Source organism: Bombina bombina, chromosome 8 (genome assembly GCF_027579735.1).
Source record: "Bombina bombina isolate aBomBom1 chromosome 8, aBomBom1.pri, whole genome shotgun sequence".
NCBI lineage: Eukaryota > Metazoa > Chordata > Amphibia > Anura > Bombinatoridae > Bombina > Bombina bombina.
In genome coordinates this window covers 256,055,928-256,070,933 of record NC_069506.1, presented here as the reverse complement: position 1 = coordinate 256,070,933, position 15,006 = coordinate 256,055,928, and the positions used below count along the sequence as shown (strand labels likewise).

At 44.5% G+C, this 15,006-nt stretch overlaps 1 protein-coding gene across 1 annotated transcript in view; it reads left to right on the top strand.

Moving 5' to 3' along the window:
* LOC128638982 (dual specificity tyrosine-phosphorylation-regulated kinase 1A) overlaps positions 1 to 15,006 on the top strand; it is a 596,957-nt gene that overhangs the window by 514,056 nt on the left and 67,895 nt on the right. The gene's annotated exons all lie outside the window — the stretch shown is intronic.

Sequence of the window (15,006 nt, the reverse complement as noted above, 5' to 3'; positions counted from 1 at the left end):
TTTCAGCAGTTTGTCTTATAGCACTGATTTTAATTGTTGGATAATTTCATTATGATTTGAAATCATGGATCTTGTATGCAGGCTATGCAGTTAGATCTGTTTATCTTTTGTGAAGCTTTACATTAACTTGCCATACGTTAATAAAAACCTAATAACTTCCAGGTAAATTATTATATTCTCCTTAATATGAGTAGAGTCCCCGGCTTCATTCCTTACTTTTAGGAAATACAGAACATGGCCACCAGGAGGAGGCAAAGACACCCCAGCCAAAGGCTTAAATACCTCCCCCACTTCTCTCATTCCCCAGTCATTCTTTGCCTTTCGTCACAGGAGGTTAGCAGAGAAGTGTCAGAATATTTTGGAGTAGTTCCTTAGGAAGGGTATCTGCCCTTCGAGATGGGACTGCAGTTTTAAGTAGTCTTGTCAGCCTCTCAGTGAGAGCACTGATGCAAGTTAGAGTCTGGAGATGCAGGGAGAGTCTTTTTGCAAATCCATCCAGACTCATATTAACAGCTCCTTAAGCAATCGGCGTCAACGAGTTTCGCTGCCTGCTTTCTTCACTCAAGTCCATGTCAGAAGCGCTGCTACAATCTGTCAAACTTGAAGGACCGTGTCACTGTTCCACGGTATAGATTCCGGTAAGATAGTTTCATTAGTTTACACACATGTTAATGATAGAAGACAGGGTCACAGCAGGACTCCTTTATCTTTATGGAATCAAGGGTTAATATCTCCTGAGGGGGATTATTGAACAGTGTTTTTTTTAATCATATTTGTTATGTGATTTTTGACTGCTTATCTGTAAGGATGTTTGGGCTCTTAGGCTGATACGGAACGTACAGGTTATTTTCATTTTGAGAGCTGTGCAGTTTCTTTATATTAAGATGGTGCGCTTTTTCCTTAGCAAGGCCAGGTCCTGCATTAACACCATGTGACCGGGAGTGGTCATGTTTTTTTCCCCGCTTTCAATTCCTAACTGTATGTCTGCAGAGAGGAGCATCTTCTTCATCTGTCTGGGTCATAGGAGGTGGTGAGTGCCCCAGCCATTGGGGGTATAAGGTGCCAGTTTTTTTCCTTTTCTATAATTTGATATGGACGAGTTATGGAGGATTTTGATATTTTAGAGGGGGATCCCTCCGATACAGAATTTGATATCTGTGTATATTGTGAGGAGGCCCGGGTAATCCAGCCCTCTCAATTATGTTCCGTATGCCGCAATAGGGTGTTCTCATCAATCAATGTTGAAATGTTAGAGACCACAGAGCTATCCGCCTCTGAGGATTCTTTGTCCAGTTAGGTGAGTTCCCTAGATTCTGTTCCTACATATGCATTTTTCCCGAGTTCTGATCCTCCTTTGCTTGTAAGGGGTTTGTTTCCACCAGAGGTTACTAGCAATTCCGCATGGCCATCTCTACGGCCTTAGCGATGTTACCTATTCCTGCTACGCGTAAGCGAATGGTAATCCAGGCTCTCCTGCCCAAGGACATTTGTGTAAAATAACCATTGTGTCCGATCAGTTCTCTGGGGATGCGGTTCCCTCTGAGGCTTCAGAGGGACAACCTCCGGGGTTGGAGTCTGCTGACTTGGGTCCTCCGACTGCGGAGGGCTTAGCATTTAGATTGGCACGCCTGCATTTACTCCTGAGAGAGGTTTTGGCGATGTTAGAGGTTTCCAGTACTGCTCCGTCAGTTGAATCTCAGTCCTCTAAATCTGATAACGATCTTATCTAGACGAGGGGAGGACGGGATCCTATTCCTTGTCGTCTTGTTTTACTTTTTGTTTAGAATCCCAGTTCCGAGCTCTATAGGGGTTTGTGTCGTATGACAGGCCGGACCTGTTTTTGTTTGCATACTCCTTTTTTCAGGGAGCTTGTCTTTTTTCTTTTACTTTGCTATTCCGTTCCAGATAGTTTTTTGTTTTTTAGAGCTCTGGGTTGTTTTAGAAACTCTTCTTAGAAAGACGTTTTGTCACATGGGATTTTTGGTACTATCGACTTTGATGGTAGAGATTGTTGGAGACTTCTGGTGGAAGCTTATAGATTTCTGTTTGGGGTGATGGTTCCACCGATTATTTTGAGGAAAATTTTAAGCCTCTGAGCTTAATTTCTTTAATTTGATTATTCAGTTGTTCAAGCTTTGCTGGAACTTAAGAAGTTTCATTTTAGCCTTTGAGTGTTCCGGCAGATACGTTGTATCCTAGATGACAGGCAGGACCTGTTGTGGATACTAGTTGGGTCTGCTCCTTTCTATACAAGAGGTTTTTTTCTAGATTTCCGGTCCAGGTACAGCAGGCCCATCTTTCCTAGTTAACAGGCTGGACCTGTTTAGTTATTATCTGGGATGGGTGTTTGAGACTGGTTCTTATGGATCTAGGGGTCCTAGAGGCCGGAACTAGGCTTCTTTTCTGGGCAATTGTCTTGTCGGAGAAAGGGAAGTTTTTCAAGTGACCTTTGGCGTCATTGTCCCGGTATCTATGGCACTGTGGGAATATTTTCCTCCACTGTTGGTGCATGCCCTAATAGAAGGTCTTCCCGTCCTAATTGGGTTCTATGATTTTTAAGCACAGCTTATTAGTTCTGCTTTTTGTTGGAGAATATAATGTTCTCCCTTTCTTTGTTAGGAAGAAGGATGTCTTTCCTGTTTCATCCTTTTTGAGCAAATCCGGTTCTTAGGAACCGTATCTTACAGTAAACCTTGTTCTGATCCTAGGTCATCTTCTTGGGATCTGGGGATTAAGGTGGCAGTATCCTGCTTCAAGATTTTACAGTAGTTCCCGGGTCTCTACTTTTCTGGGTTCTTACCATCGCCTGCTAATAGACCTTTAGGGATTTTCTCTTGTCTTTTCGATCCTCAGAGTTGGATCTAGACCGGAAATTGCTGGTGTAGACACCAGGGTGGATCTTAGATGCTGCTTTGTCTTATGGACAGGAATTTTTCCTAACATCTTGCGAAATTTACCCATCGGGTTATGCCCTCCAGTCCCCCTTCTGGTCTTTTTGACGCGGGGGTGGAGAGAGATATACACAGCCGTGTTTACTGGACGTGTTTACGTTCTCGTCTTCCATTTCCGCATTCCTGACAGTGTGGCGACTGAAAAATTAGTCTGCTTGTGTCTGGTTCTAGGAGGTGGTGAGTGCCCCAGCCATTGTGGATGTAAGGTGCCGTTTAAGTGTTTTCTTAGTCGATATTAGTATATTCTCTATCTAGTTATGGAGGATTCTGATGCTGAGACTGTTCAAATTTCAGATTCTTCGACTTGTGAAGAATGCGAATTGGCCCCGTTGACACAGGTCAATCAGTTATGTTCGATATGCCGTAATAGAGCGCCCTGTTCCTCGGGCTCGGGGAATCGGGTCTGCTGAGCCATCCGCCTCTGGGGGTTCTGTCCTCTGAGAGGCGAGTTCCCTACCGCTCCCTACTACTACACATGAGGGTAACCCAGATTATGTTTATCCCTCATTACAGGGCGGCTTGTTTTCGCTTTCACGTATTTTTGGCGATTAGGCCAGGCGTTTATTTGCGTTTGTGCTTGTGCCCGATCGTCCCGGGTGGGCCTATACAGTTCCCTGCGGGTGTAGATGTCCCTGAGTGTTGTGCCTTTCGTTACAGAAAATTTTACTCACACGTTTTTGAGTTATTGGAGGATCCTATCCTTAACGTGTACGGGAATCCGCAGTATTCTACTTCGAATGGCTCACCTCATTAGACATGAGGGGATGACGTAATTTCCAATTTGTCTGCTTTTTTAGATCTTTCCCATTTTTTTGTTGGAGGATCAGGGTTCCGTTTGACTGGTCCTGCGGTTGTGCCTTTTTTCTTCCTGGACGTTATCCTACGGGTTTCCTTATATTTTCTTTTATCCAGTTAGGATGTCTTTTAATTTCGATTGTGTTTCCTTTGCGAATTTCTGGGATCGATTCTTTCTGGTTGCTTTTTCGGAAGCTTATTATGGGACACGTTAGTCCTAGGTTTGTCTGTTTTACCTTCCCCTCTGAGGGAGGATTTAGCCAACTTGACAGTTATGACCCCAGCTGCGACTGGTCCTGCTGGGATTCAGATCTTCTTTCGTGTGACTTGTTCAGATATGTGGCGCCTGTTCTGCGTGGCTTGTCCGGTGGGGCGCTGAGTGCTCACATTATTATTTGTGTGTCTTGTTTTTCTTTACAAGTTAAGCTAAACACTCTAAAAGGATCCATATGGCTGGAAGGATTGTGTCAGTCCTTATTCAGCACTCAATCTGATGACCGGGTCAGTGGACTTCCGCTGTGTCACTCTCTGTGCTCCGATTTCCTCGGGGCCTAGAGTTTCTTTCCTCTCTGGGGAGGATTGAGGGCTTAGCACCTCCTTACCGCTGTTTGAGCGGTTTGGCCTTCTGAGGCTCTGGAATTGTCCTTGGACTTGTTCCTGCTGTGGCCCTTTTTCAGTTCCTCGGGTTCCTTAGGGTGGTTCCTTGAGCTCTGTTTAGGGTCTCTCCTCTGATTTTGGGAGTGATGTGGAGGCTAGCCTTTGTTCGAGTGACTTTGTCCTCAAGGTATCCCCTTGCTCTTGGTCGTAAGTGGCTGTTGCGGCTAAGGCTCTAGTGACCTTGTTTCCGTTTTTGCTTCCTTAGCTCCTTGGAGCGTTGGATTCTGGCAAGGGGTGGTCTCGTCTTCTGGTCGGGACTTGCAAGTTTTTCTCATTGTCCATTTTACTTTGGACATTGTATGGTATCTCCCGGGGGTCTGGTTTTATATCAGATGGGGGATTTCAGTTTCCGGGTCCTTGTTTATTTGGGGGGCTTGGACCTCTCCTCGCTCTAGATCTTCCAATGGATGAGTTTTTTGCTCAGCATTTCCTTTGTTGATCCCGTTGCGGGTTGTACCAGACTGAAAGGACCTAGAGCTGGTCCGGGGTTCCCCAGTTCCAGGAAACTTGGGCTGTGTCCTTTGGTTGGGCTAGTTGATCTGGTTCAGTAGACAAGGTTTTTCTGGGTGCCGATGCCCTCTGGGTCGGTTTCCATTGGTTGGCTTGCTGAAATAGTGTGCTGACTTTGCTGCGCTGCAAGCAAAGGGGTTCGCTATGGAACCACTGCAGATATGGCACCTTGTCTGTGTGCTAGCCACTTAGATCTTCATGGGATTCCTTCTTGGTCAGGGCATTGGAATTTTGCTCTTTCTGTTCAGTCTATGGCTGTGTCCTGGGGACAGGTGCTCTGTCCTTCAGGCCCGCTTACTGGACCCCCTTTGTCTTGGGGGGGGGGGGGGGCGCTTATATCCTTTCGGAAGTGTGGTCCCTATCTTGGGGCTACTCCTGGCTTCAGGAGGTTAGGACAGACGGGTTAACCTATTTTGGAGAGAGGTACGCTCTCTGGGTTCTGTCCATTTGGAGAGTTGCTGTCTCCGCCTTTAGTCTATGTTGGTCCTTTAGCTAGACCTCTATGTCTAAGGCCTTGCCAACGGTCTCCATGTGGTATTTCGGGTTGGCACGCAAGCACTTTTGTAATGGCTGTGCCATTTTTTCCGCTCGTTTGAGCCTGGGGTTTTCTGGTTCCCTGGTTCTAGACCTGCCGATGCTTGGGCTGGCCCGGCTGGAGGTAGGTCCTGAGATCCGTTGTTCTCTCGGATCTTGGGGGACGCATTGATCCTCATTGGGGTTCTGGGCTCTCCTTTTATTCGAGACCTATGTGTAGGTTTGGCAGGTTTTGGTTGCCTAAAGTGTGCCTTCTGTAATGGAGGTTTAGCACTCTACATTTTGGTAGCCGTTTCTAGCAACCGTTTCTTCTCTGTCATCCTGAGGCTGGCTGCGTGTTCTTGACTCAGGGGTTTACCCCGTCTGGGTCTGCTACATGTAATTTTGCCAGAACTCCTCGGGGTTCTGTTTTCGGATGATGTTTGGTCTCTCCGTTTTCAGTTGTTCCTAGGCGTTGGTTGACTTGCTGCCTGGCAAGTGAAGGGTTGCTCTTTGAAACCAGCTACAGCTTGTTCGTGCCTTGACCGGGTGCTAGCTAACTGTTCCAATCCTTTGCAGGATGTTGGGAGAACTTTTTCACTTTTCTACTTCCGGTTCTAAACCTTGTGGTTTCTATTTGGATTGAGCGTTGCCTCCCCTTGTTGTCAGGACCCTTTTAGGTCTTGCGAGCTTGGTTTGATTAGGGGTTTTTCCTTTTATGGAGTTTGTGGTTCCCTTCGCTAGTAAAGGGTGTGTGGTGGGGGACCGACTGTTGGGCGACGGTGTCTTCCGGAGGACTGTTGGCTCAGTTGTGTCTGATGTTGCGGTCTCTACCTAGGTTTTCGGGCTATCTGCTGGTCAGTGTCCTTGGGGCCTTTTCACTTTGTTTTTCTCGGCTTTGGAACAAGCGGGGGTTTTTTGTTGGGTAGTGGTTTTCAGTGAAACAGGTAGGCACTAAACAGCTAAAGATATCAGTATGTGTAATCTCTATATAGAAATCTGTTGGTTAAAAAAACATTCATCCTTCTAAAAATATAAATTGAATATTCAAGCTTTTTATATATATATATATATAAATATTTATTAAAAATCATTCATTCATCTATAAATGTATTGGAAAAAATGGGACGTCTCCCCTATTAGCGTGGGTGTACACAGTATCTCAATTCAATGAGAATATGGCCAAGACACAATAAACTTGATTTAGAGAAAACAGGTGCCGTTAAAAAAAGCAACAGTCTCATTACTATTTTCCAATATAAACAGCAGCAGTTTTTTTTTTAAAAAGATAGAAGGATCTGTCTCTTTGTAAGGTGTTTGATATCTTCGACTCCAGCGCACTACTTCACTTTCACACTATCTAGTCGTTTTCAGGCCTGGTGCCCTCAGAATGGGCTGCCTATTGTACCCTCCCGTTTTGGTATTCAGTGTTCTCTATAGCTTGGGTATTGTTTTCCCAAAAGTAATGAATGCAGCTGTGGACTCTTTCCATTTCGGAAGAAAAACATAAATTATGCCAACCTGATCATTTTCTTTTCTTCCGATGGAAAGAGTCCACAACTCCCCACCTGTCTTTATGTGGGGCGTCTTTGTTTTTTATTCTTCTGGCACCTTTTTACCCAGATATTTCTTCTACTGTTCCTTGTTCCTCAGCAGAATGACTAGGGGATGAGGGAAGTGGGAGCAGTATTTAATTCTTTGGCTGGGGTGTCTTTGCCTACTCCTGGTGGCCAGGTTTTATTTCCTAAAAGTAATGAATGCAGCTGTGGACTTTTTCCATCGGAAGAAAAGAAAATTATCAGGTAAGCATAATTTGTTTTTTATTCCATATACCTGTTTTCATTCCAGCGTGTTTTCATATTGTCCTAGTAATATCCGTTCTGAGTGCTATCAGGACTCTAAATTGTTTCTCTTATAAGGATTTTTTTCTTCATAAATGGAAAGAGTCCACAGCTGCATTCATTACTTTTGGGAGTTCAGAACCTGGCCACCAGGAGGAGGCAAAGACACCGCTCCATAAGCAATCTGCGTTGACTAGTTTCGCTGCCTGCTTTTTCTTCTACAAGATATGACGAGTCCACGGATTTCATCCTTGTGGGATTTATCCTCCTGCTAACAGGAAGTGGCAAAGAGCACCACAGCAGAGCTGTATATATAGCTCCTCCCTTCCCTCCACCTCCAGTCATTCTCTTTGCCTGTCTTAATAATAGGAAGAGGTAAAGTGAGGTGTTAGTTTTAGATTCTTCAATCAAGAAGTTTTTTATTTTAAAATGGTACCGGTGAGTACTATTTTCCTCAGGGAGATATCTTTTTTTCTACCCTGAAGTTGATGATCTTAGCAGACGTTACTAAGATTCATTCTGGTTCCCACAGAGCTTCTGAAGGTAGTGCAAGAGAAATCTTCAGTGTGGAGAACGGTGTCATGCTACAAGCAGCATTGAGGTATGTTCAGTCTTTTATTTCTGAGGAGACTTGTTATATCAGAACTGGCTGACATTATTCTCTGTAAGGGAAGGGGTAAGCAGTAGATCTGTTTGGATTATGGTGTTACTGAATTTACTGTGTTATATACATATTGATTACTATGGTTAGGTAATTCAATAGGGGCTTGACACTGGGAGAGGCAGCTGTGACACTTTATATATACACATATATATATATATATATATATATATTTAATAAATGGCATAACGTTGTGTGTGTGAAGGGGGCCACATGGCTTATTAAAACCGCCTTCCATGTGGTTATGGAGACTGTGAATGCGACGCCCACGGTGGGCGGGCCTATTTCGCACGCTCAAACGCGCAGTTTTCTCCTCACTAGAAGGCAGCAGGCACTAGCTCCAGTTGGGCCTAAAGTTGATTTTCAGTCACCGGATCGTTGTCGAGTCAATCTTGAGTACCCTGGGGGCAGGTAGGCGCCACAGCAGAGCTGTGGCGATGTGCAGGGGCTGTTGTCGTTGTTTTTTTTCGAAATAAAAAGTCTCTTTAAAGGGTGATTTAGCCTTTACTTAAAGGGTGCAATCATTTTTGGCAAAATTGAACTGTTTTCTATCATTTCTCTTGCAAGGTGTATCCAGTCCACGGATATATCCTTACTTGTGGGATATTCTCATTCCCTACAGGAAGTGGCAAAGAGAGCACACAGCAGAGCTGTTCATATAGCTCCACCCCCCAGTCATTCTCTTTGCCGGCTCTGGCAGCAGGTCCTCTCTACGGAAGGGTAAAGTGAATGTGGTGTTAGATTTGTAGTTTTATATCTTCAATCAAAAGTTTATTTTTAAATGGTACTGGTTTGTACTATTTACTCTCTGGCAGAAATGTGATGAAGAATTCTGCTGAGAGGAAAATGATTTTAGCATGTTGTAACTAAAATCCATTGCTGTTCCCACACAGGACTGAGGAGTACCAGAAAACTTCAGTTGGGGGGAACAGTTTGCAGGCTTAACTGCATTAAGGTATGTTTCAGTCATCTTTTTTCTAGTCAAGACAAGATAATGCTAGACTGACAAGAATCCCCATGTGGGAAGGATAAGCCATGTTCTGAGACTCAGTATAGGACTAAAGGCTTATTTAAGAGGGCTCAATAGGCTGGTTGACACTGTTGCAGGGCAATCGATTATTTTATTTAACAAAATACTCATTATAGACACTACACTTTTGGTGTGTTTATTACAGGGTTTTTATTCCACATGGCATTATTTATTTTAGTCACCTAAATTGGGATTCTGAAGGCCTCACAACTCCGGAGTGGAGTGGGAGGGGCCTACTTTTGTGCCTCAGTTGCGCAGTTAATTCTGACAGATTGTTCATGCTGCTTCATATGGAAGGTTCAGAGACTGTTTGAGGACTTCAAGCTTTTGCTTTTGCTTTTTCACAAACCTAATCCCTAAGGGCAGGTAGGGCCACAGCAGGCTGCTGTGGCAAGGTGCTGTAGTTTATTAACCGGTTGTAGGCTTTAGACTGCTCCGGTTTGGGCATTTAAGGGTTAATCAGGCTGAAACGTGTGCAATCATATCGAAGCATTAGGCACATACTGTGAAAATTTCAAGTGATTTGGTTCATTTTTCACCGTTTTGTAAAATTGTGTGCGCTTTTTATTTCTTAAAGGCACAGTACCGTTTATTTCAAATTGTGTTTATTTGATTAAAGTGTTTTCCAAGCCTGCTTGTGTATAATACTAATCTGTTAAACATGTCTGACACTAAGGAAAAGCCTTGCTCTATGTGTTCAGAAGCCATGGTGGAACCCCCACTCAAAATGTGTCCCAAGTGCACTAATGTGTCTATACACTTTAAAGATCATATTGTGTCACTAGGTAATGAGGATAGTCCGCCTTCCTCTCCCCATGTGTCATCACCAGTTACGCCCGCTCAAGCGATACCTAGTACCTCTAGTGCATTGGCACCTATTACATTGCAACAACTAGCGACAGTCATGGATAATTCCCTTGCGGCCTTTCTATCCAAACTGCCAGTTTTCCCTAAAAAGCGCAATAGCTCTGTTTTAAGAACAGATGAGGAGCAATTGGAAGCTTTGGGAGGTTTATCTGATGTACCCTCACAACACTCTGAAGTAGGGGCGAGGGATGTGATGTCTGAGGGAGAAATTTCTGACTCAGGAAAGGTTTCTCAGCGGGCAGAATGATTCACTAGCGTTTAAATCTAAATTGGAACACCTCCGCGTATTGCTTAGGGAGGTCTTATCAACTCTGGATGATTGTGACCCTATGGTGGTCCCAGAGAAATTGTGTAAAATGGACAAATATCTAGAAGTCCCTGTATACACTGATGCGTTTCCGATCCCTAAGAGGGTGGCGGATATTGTTGCTAGGGAGTGGGAGAGACCAGGTGTACCTTTTGTCCCCCCCTATCTTTAAGAAAATGTTCCCCATAACTGATCCCAGGCGGGACGCGTGGCAGACGGTCCCTAAGATAGAGGGGGCAGTTTCGACACTAGCCAAGCGCACAACCATCCCAATTGAAGACAGTTGTGCTTTTAAAGATCCTATGGATAAAAAGTTGAAGGTTTACTAAAGAAAATATTTGTTCAACAAGGTTTCCTTCTCCAACCTATTGCCTGCATTATTCCTGTAACTACTGCAGCGGCTTTTTGGTTTGAGGCACTGGAGGAGTCGCTCCAGAGGGAGACTTCATATGACTAAGTCATGGATAGAATTAATGCTCTAAAGCTGGCTAATTCTTTTATCACAGATGCCGCTTTGCAATTAGCTAAGTTAGCGGCGAAAAATTCTGGTTTCACCATTATGGCGCGCAGAGCGCTTTGGCTCAAGTCATGGTCGGCTGACGTGTCGTCCAAAACAAAATTACTAAATATCCCTTTCAAAGGAAAGACCCTTTTCGGGCCCGAGTTGAAAGAGATTATTTCGGATATCACCGGGGGAAAGGGCCATGCTCTCCCGCAAGATAGGCCTTTTAAGGCTAAAAACAAGGCTAATTTTTGTTCCTTTCGCAACTTCAGGAGCGGTCCTGCTTCAACCTCTGCAACCGCAAAGCAAGAGGGTAACGCTTCACAGCCCAAGGCAACCTGGAAGCCTTTGCAGGGCTGGAAACAAGGGTAAACAGGCCAAGAAGCCCCCGATCCGGGACCGGATCTGGTAGGGGGCAGACTCTCTCTCTCTTCGCTCAGGCTTGGGCAAGAGATGTTCCCGATCCCTGGGCATTAGAGATCGTTACTCAGGGATATCTTCTAGAATTCAAGGACTCCCCTCAAAGGGGAAGGTTCCACATTTTTCGTCTGTCTACAGACCAGACAAAGAAAGAGGCGTTCTTACGCTGTGTAGAAGATCTACTCAAGATGGGAGTGATATATCCAGTTCCAATTACAGAACAAGGACTGGGTTTTTACTCAAACCTGTTTGTGGTTCCCAAAAAAGAAGGAACTTTCAGGCCAATCCTGGATCTAAAAATTCTAAACAAATTCCTCAGAGTTCCATCATTCAAGTTGGAGACCATCCGGACAATCTTACCTATGATCCAGGAAGGTCAATATATGACTACCGTGGATCTAAATGATGCGTACCTACATATTCCTATCCACAAAGATCATCATCAGTTCCTAAGGTTCGCCTTTCTGGACAAGCATTACCAGTTCGTGGCCCTTCCCTTCGGGTTGGCCACCGCTCCCAGAATTTTCACAAAAGTGCTAGGGTCCCTTCTGGCGGTATTAAGACCGCATTGCAGTAGCACCTTATTTGGACGACATCTTAATACAGGCGTAATCTTTTCCCAGAGCCAAGGCTCATACGGATATTGTTCTGGCCTTTCTAAGGTCTCACGGGTGGAAGGTGAACATCGAAAAAAGTTCTCTGCCCCCGCTCACAAGGGTTCCCTTCCTGGGAACATTAATAGACTCGGTAGAAATGAAAATATTTCTGACGGAGGTCAGAAAGTTAAAGCTTTTAACTACTTGCCAAGTTCTTCATTCCATTCCTCGGCCATCTGTAGCTCAGTGCATGGAGGTAATCTGATTAATGGTAGCGGCAATGGACGTAGTCCCTTTTGCTCGAATACATCTCAGACCACTGCAACTGTGCATGCTCAAACAGTGGAATGGAGATTATGCAGATTTGTCTCCTCAAATACAACTGGACCAGAAAACCATAGATTCTCTTCTCTGGTGGTTGTCTCAGGATCACCTGTCTCAGGGAATGTGCTTCCGCAGACCGAAGTGGATCATTGTAACGACCGACGCCAGTCTGTTAGGCTGGGGCGCGGTCTTGGACTCCCTGAAAGCTCAGGGCCTATAGTCTCGGGAAGAGTCTCTTCTCCCTATAAACATTTTGGAACTGAGAGCGATATTCAACACGCTTCAGGCATGGCCTCAACTAGCGGCGGCCAAATTAATCAGATTTCAGTCGGACAACATCACGACTGTAACGTACATCAATCATCAGGGGGGAACAAAGAGTTTTTTTATGAGGTTTGAAGTGATTTTCAAAACTTTTAGTGTTTGGGAACGTTTTTAGGCGCCAGGCAGTCGTTTAGACACCTTCCCAGTCAGGAAGGGCCTTTCACTATAGTAGGCAGAGCCTCATTTTCGCGCCATAATTGCGCAGTTTCTTTTGGATGCAGTGCATGCAGCTTCATGTGAGAGGGTCTGGTGGTCATTGAAAACATTCCTGGAAGGCTTAATTTGGTATCGTATAACCCCCAAGGACAGGTGAAGTCGCAGCAAACGCTGTGGCTGGGACTGTAGTGGGGTTAAAATTGCTAATTAACAGCTCCGGTTTCCTCATTTAAGGGGTTACAAGCTTGAAAATTGGGGTGTAACACTTTAAAAGCATTAAGACACTAGGGTGAAAATTTGGTAAAGATTGGATATTTACTTCATAGTTTTTCACACATTCAGAAATAAAGTGTGCTCTGTTTAACATTTAAAGAGACAGTAACGGTTTTGTTTAAAAACGTTTTTTTTTTTTTTGCATTATTAGCCTGTTTAAGCCTGTCTAACATGTCTGTACCTTCAGATAGAACATGTTCTGTATGTATGGAGGCCAAGGTGGTCCCCCCTTCAAATGTATGTGATAATTGTGCCATGGCGTCCAAACAAAGTAAGGACAGTACTGTCACATTTAATAAGGTTGCCCAAGATGATTCCTCAAATGAAGGTAGTGGGGATAGTTCTTCATCCTCTCCTTCTGTGTCAATACCAGTTATGCCCGCGCAGGCGACCCCTAGTACATCTAGCGCGCCAATGCTTGTTACTATGCAACAATTAACGGCAGTAATGGATAATTCCATAGCTAATATTTTATCCAAAATGCCAGCATTTCAAAGAAAGCGTGATTGCTCAGTTTTAAATACAGTGGAGCAAGAAGGCACTGACGATAATTTATCTGTCATACCCTCACACCAGTCAGAAGTGGCAGTGAGGGAGAACTTTCTGATTCAGGTAGAATTTCTCAACAGGCAGAACCTGATGTTGTGACGTTTAAATTTAAGTTAGAGCATCTCCGCGCATTACTTAGGGAGGTACTAACTACACTGGATGATTGTGACTCTTTGGTCATTCCAGAAAAATTGTGCAAGATGGACAAATTCCTAGAGGTCCCTGTGCACCCTGATGCTTTTCCGATACCTAAAAGGGTGGCGGACATAGTGACTAAGGAGTGGGAGAAACCAGGCATACCTTTTATCCCACCTACTATATTTAAGAAATTGTTCCCCATGGTCGACCCAAGGAAGGACACATGGCAAACAGTCCCTAAGGTAGAGGGGGCAGTTTCTACGCTAGCCAAACGCACGACTATTCCCATTGAGGACAATTGTGCTTTCAAAGATCCTATGGATAAAAAATTGGAGGGTTTGCTTAAAAAGATTTTTGTTCAGCAAGGTTACCTCCTCGTACCAATTTCGTGCATTATTCCTGTCACTACGGCGGCGTGTTTCTCGTTCGATGAACTAGAAGTCGCTCAATAAGGAGACTCCATATGAGGAAGTCATGGACAGAATTCACGCACTTAAGTTAGCTAATTCCTTTATTTTAGATGCCGCTTTGCAATTAGCGAGATTAGCGCCGAAAAATTCAGGGTTTGCAATTGTGGCGTGCAGAGCGCTCTGGCTAAAGTCTTGGTCGGCGGATGTATCTTCCAAGACAAATTTGCTTTATATCCCTTTCAAAGGTAAGACCCTTTTTGGGCCTGAATTGAAAGAAATTATTTCAGACATCACTGGGGGGAAGGGCCATGCCCTCCCACAGGATAAGCCTTTCAAGGCTAAGAATAAGTCCAATTTTCGTTCCTTTCGTAATTTCAGGAACGGACCGGCTTCTGACTCTGCAGCCTCTAGACAAGAGGGTAACGCTTCCCAAGCTAAGCCAGCTTGGAAACCAATGCAAGGCTGGAACAAGGGTAAACAGGCCAAGAAGCCTGCTGCTGCTACCAAGACAGCATGAAGGGGTAGCCCCCGATCCGGGACCGGATCTAGTAGGGGCAGACTCTCTCTCTTTGCTCAGGCTTGGGTAAGAGATGTTCCGGATCCCTGGGCACTAGAAATAGTCTCTCAGGGTTATCTTCTAGAATTCAAGGAACTTCCTCCAAGGGGAAGGTTCCACATGTCTCTCTTATCTTCAGACCAAATAAAGAGACAGGCATTCTTACATTGTGTAGAAGACCTGTTAAAGATGGGAGTGATACACCCAGTTCCAACAGTGGAACAAGGTCAGGGGTTTTACTCAAACCTGTTTGTAGTTCCCAAAAAAGAGGGAACTTTCAGACCAATTCTGGATTTAAAAATTCTAAACAAGTTTCTCAGAGTTCCATCGTTCAAAATGGAAACCATTCGAACAATTTTGCCCACAATCCAGGAGGGTCAATATATGACTACTGTGGATTTAAAGGATGCGTACCTACATATTCCTATCCACAAAGATCATCATCAGTTCCTAAGGTTCGCCTTTCTGGACAAACATTACCAGTTCGTGGCTCTCCCGTTCGGTTTAGCAACTGCTCCCAGAATTTTCACAAAGGTGCTAGGGTCCCTTCTGGCGGTTCTAAGACAGAGGGGCATTGCAGTGGCACCTTATCTAGACCACATTCTAATTCAAGCGTCGTCTCTTTC